Here is a 5,532-nt window from a genome sequence, read left to right as displayed (position 1 = left end):
AATGGTGAGTGAAGGAATAAGTTAGAGTTCAGGGAGAAAATAAAAGTGCTTATTCTATCTTGTACTTACTGGTATATAAAATGCATCAGTACACTCCTATCAAATTAGTAAATATGTTTTAATTTCATTCTCTGCAAAGATAGTATGTGCTATTCTTTAGTTTTGAAATTTTTTTTAAATTTCCTGTACCCCATCTTTTAACTATTTCCTTAGAATGAAAACTTCATCATTGGTGAAATGATTGAATGTCAGTTTTGGATGGGATACTCTTTTTGGAATCCAAACACAAAATTTTAAATGGAAAATTAAATCATATTGATGGTAGGCCTCACATTTAATTGCTGATGGAAATATAATATATGAAATACAAGGATGTATATATACTCCCTTTCTCAAGAAATCCACCATGAGAAAGTTAGAGAATGAGATTATCATGATATAGTTACAGACATACTCACGGGTGCATTGTCTTCAAGGGGAAGGGCATCTAGTCTTTTCGTGGGTCACTAGAGAGAAGAGGAAAAGGGTGTGGAGTAAGCAGATATTAGGAAGCAACACTATGTACAATGAAAAAACTGAGTGTAGACCTTGGAGATGACTCAATTTAAGAGTTATGCAAATATCCTAGGCAAGCTAATAGCATAGAAACTCTCAACTCCACATTTTACATATTCAATCTTTATTTAAAGAAAAAAATAGTAACTACAGTGGGCTAAATATATAGAAACATGGTTACTAAGGTACAAAATTCATTTTATTAAAGAAAAATTTATCTCTGATCTCATATTTCCATTTCACTAAAATATAAAAGGAAACAATGCAAACAAGAATGCAACAAAGTCACAAGTTAATGAAAACCTTGTTTCTTATGTTGGCTCCCATGGATGACCTCTCCTCTCTGAATTTACACAACTAATTACCTACACAACACGACAAGTGACTTTTTTGTTCTGCATTCAGTATTCTTCATGGTAGATATCATGATGAATACAGTATTCTCTCTATTATAAAATAATTATATTTATATTATCATAGCCAGTTACATTGACATCTCAGATACCTGCCCCACTCTTTGGCATCCTTAGGTATAATTTTACTACATTTAAAGAAAATACAGATAATTTTATGGAAATACATTTGTTGTATAACCTGTGTCTAGATGTATTAAAAAAAAATAATTCTCACAAATTTTTAAAATTTTGATGGGAAGAAGCTGGAAGACATTGGTCATCATTTACCTTTATAAGGAACTTGGGTGATTGTAACTAGGATCTCAGAGTGAACAGCACATCATATGACGGATGTATTTACAAAGCAATGACATGTGAAAGCTTTATCAAAAGTTTGGAAATATGCACTTCTTTCCATACTTAGAGAGATGGAGACTATAATTTTCTTCTCAGGAGAAACTAATGATGGAGTTCTTCTAGGTATTGAATATAGAAATACATAAAACACACAGATCAAGCATTTTTTCTATTTTTATGCATAACGTTATTTTTAAGCATATTTTTCATCGCCCCCCAAACATCTTTATTCCTAAAGCTGTAGATGATTGGGTTGAGTGTGGGAGTGAGGATGGTATAGAATATGGCCAGGAACTTATCCTGGCCTGGAGTGTGGTATGACTTAGGCCTCATGTATGTGAAAATAAATGGCCCATAGTACATTATGACCACAACCATGTGGAAAAAACAGGTGGAAAACGACTTTTTATGTGCTTCAAATGATTTCATTCAGAGGACAGTAAGGAGAACTTGGACATAAGAAGCAAAGATTAGGGAAAAAGGGATGAGCAGAAAAATGATGCCACTTACATAAACTCCTCATAGTGTGTTGTGTCCACACAGGACAATTTCAACATTGCAGGGACTTCACAGAAAAAGTGATCAATAGCTCTTGAGCTACAGAAAGGAAGATGGAGTGTGTAAGCTGTGTGAACTATGGAGTTGATAGTCCCAACAAGCCAGGACCCTGTAGCCATGAGACTGCTGACATAGCTATTCATAAGAATGGGATAGCGCAGTGGGTGACAGATGGCTACACAGCGATCACAGGACATTGCTGCCAGGAGAAGGCACTCACCACCCAAGAGGGTGAGGGATAGAAATATCTGGAAGCCACAACCAACAAAGGAAATAGTTCTGCTGCCTAATAGAATATTAGTGACCATTTTGGGAACAATATTGGAAATATGCAAGATATCCATATAAGAGAGATGGCTGAGCAGGAAATACATTGGAGTATGAAGCCGTGGGTCCCTGTGGATAAGGAGAATCATGACTGTATTTTCTGCTACAGTCATAATAAAAATAATCAATATAAAGGAATAGAAAAGCAGATTTGTTTTGGAAGAAAAGAACAGTCCCATCAAAATGAAGTCGCTACTGTAAGTGTGATTCTAAAGTCCCATCATGAATTTTCCCATTACCTAAAAAAATAAAAATATAAATAAATAAGAGCAAAGGAATAAAAAGTACTGGAAGCCTCAAGCTCATTTCCATATATCTGCATAATAAAAGAGAGCTAGTGATGCATAATTTGCCATGAAAGTCTAAGGACTCTCAAGGAGCTTTCAAAGTGTGCATGTTCAAGAAGATGGGCATTTATTTGATTGAATCAGGTGATAATATTCATAATATTGAGTGGGCACCAGCTCTTTGTAGAGTCACAAACTCTTGATTCCATATTCTTTACTCGAGCCCAGTCTTTTCCCAAATGTCACCTTCTTTAAGAGCTCTACTCCTAAATACAGTGTTTATAATCACGGCGCTCCCACTAACAACACCACTTTCCTGGCTCTCCTTACTGTGCTCATTTTATCTTTTGCAAAACACTTTTCACCTTTCAGCATATTTGATAATCAATTTATGAACTATATTTTTTCTTTATTGTCATCTCACTAATCAAAATTTAATCTTGATGATGGCGGATCGTTATTTGCTTCACTGCAATGAACCAGATGCCTGGAACTGTGGCTGGCAATAATATTTGTGAAATGCAGGAATAAATAAATGGGCCATGAAACTTTATTTTCGCGTGCAATATTTATTTGGATAAAACTTAAAGAAAATGCAATGTATTGTTTATAAGTCTATCCAAAAATAACAATAATGAAGCACTGTAAAAGAAATTAACTCAATCTATATAGATAATTTAAAACATCACTTATATTTTAAATCTAAAAAAGTAAATGTTTAATGCATTCAAAATGAATAGTCAGTATCAGAATATTTTTGTCAGTTTTATTAACTTATGGAAATTGAACTACATTTTATTAATTCTTTTCTGAGGAATCATAGATGCTAACAATATCATTTTTACATGGTTAGTGGTTACTTCAATATTTGCTTTATAAGTATTTCTGCAAATTTGGTGTATGTGATCTATCCTTCAATATGAGTAAAAGCCAAGAGTTTTTTGTATGTAAGATTCTTTCAAAGAAACTTTTACTTTGTAATTTAAGATTTTGTGTCTTTATATATATGCAAAGTATTGGGCCCACCCAGTGGCATAGAAGTTAAGTTCACGCACTCTGCTTCAGCAGCCCAGGGTTTGCCAGTTCAGATCCCAGGTGTGAACCTACGCACTGCTTATCAAGCCATACTATGACAGGTGTCCCACATACAAAGCAGAGGAAGGTGGGCACGGATGTTAGCTCAGGGCCAAGCTTCCTCAGAAAAAAAGGGAGAAAAATATACATATGCAAAGTGTTTACCACTTGAAAGAAGAAATCAATGATTTCAGTCAGTCACTTCAGTGCAAAAATTAACCTTTGTTCACTTAATTATTTTCTGCATGAACATTTTTTAGCCTAAAATAGCCACTTTATAATGGCAACTTAGACTGTGTTAAGATATTGAAACCGAGTAACATTGTAATAAATCATGTAGACCATTTCATATTAAGAAAATTTAATGTAAATAAAAGAATAGTCCATAATTATGTTTTCTAGGCATATCCCACCCCATTCAAGCAATAACCGCTTCTGAATAAAATGTGTGTGCTAAGATGTACACCTGTCTCAAAAACAGATTTCATTCATGGATAGGCTGTGTGAGACCCTAAATTGATTTCACCAGGAATCCCACTAGTCTGTACAAGTAGCCAAACTGTTTAGTTTTGTTTATTAAACTACTTAGGACTTCATAGGTTTATTCCACTTAGTGAAAAAACTCTTTTTAGCTGGTTATTATTCAAATGGTCCATTGATTTCACCCCTGCTTGAAACTGTTTTCTAGCTTTGGTCATATTCCAATCTTTTCTTCCCTAAAAAACATTAGTCCTAATGTATCACTTAGTCAATGATTGCATTACACTGAATTCCATTTTATCATTTTCTACCAAAATTCTCAAAACATAACATTATCCATTAATTCTGACTTAAATAGACTGAAATATATTATTTTGCATCTGTTCCACATCTCTCTTTACACAAATAAAGAATACAGAATTTTTTAAATTGACATTTAACTAGAGATGAAACATTTACTAATATTGATAAGACTACACACTAATAGATTAAACAATTACTGATATGCTCCTATGTTATGTCTTTACAAGAAGTTTTGACTGTAAGACAAATAAAAGAGAAAAAAACATCAAATCACATCGCAATGAAAAATATCTACTTTGAAAAGTATTGGTATGAAAAATCCCAGAGAACATTAAATCTGATGTGTGTACTTATATTTTACACAAATGACAACACCATTCTTATCTTTTGAAGTTTTATAAAACATCTGAAATATGTTATCCACTTGATATACGTTCTGTCATAAAAATTTTGAATATCAGACTTAGTGGGTAGGTTAGCAATTGATTCAAAGTAATTGTTTTTTATTGATAATTGACTCAAATGCAACGGAATTTCATGGGAGAGGCAGATGTTAACTGAATTTCCCTAAATATACAGGAAATAATATCATGACATATTTAAAGGAGTTGATAAGGAATATGAGCATAATTGATGTGTAGGATAGATATTAACTAGCTTAGAAATGAGTGTGCTATGAACTGAATTATACTTAAAAAGTAGCAATATGCATTCAAACTTTCCTAATGATTTGAAAAGACATAAGCAAGAAAATAATGCAAATACAGTATTCTGAGCATATTTCATTTTTTGTCCTATCTGTATACAAAACACTGCTCAGACATGAAACTATATCTGAAATGAATTTCTATCAAGTCAGAATGATAACAGCACCTGCTTCAGAGATATTGTTTGAATATTACATGACACATTAAAGACACATGCACATAAACCCACATGCATACATGTACATGTGTGCACGTACACACACGCACACACACACACACACACACAGAAAAGAGCCTAGCACATGGGAAGTACTCAGAAACAGTGCTTATTATTGTTTTCTGATTATTATTATTGTTTCTATTTTTACTCCCTTAGTATATCTATTATTACTATACTACTATTTTTTTCAAATTTTAAGTATGTGTTTAAACTATTCTATACTAGAGAGACAGAGAGATAGAAAGACATAATGGGAGACAGAAAGAGAC

At 33.1% G+C, this 5,532-nt stretch overlaps 1 pseudogene; it reads right to left on the bottom strand.

Moving 5' to 3' along the window:
- Positions 1-1,463: 1,463 nt before the first annotated feature.
- On the bottom strand, positions 1,464-2,416 carry LOC138919959 (olfactory receptor 2AJ1-like; annotated as a pseudogene).
- Between the last annotated feature and the right edge of the window lie 3,116 nt (positions 2,417-5,532).

This window comes from Equus caballus, chromosome 21, assembly GCF_041296265.1.
Source record: "Equus caballus isolate H_3958 breed thoroughbred chromosome 21, TB-T2T, whole genome shotgun sequence".
NCBI lineage: Eukaryota > Metazoa > Chordata > Mammalia > Perissodactyla > Equidae > Equus > Equus caballus.
The sequence above is the reverse complement of the archived record's forward strand: the minus strand, read 5'-3'. Positions and strand labels throughout refer to the sequence as shown.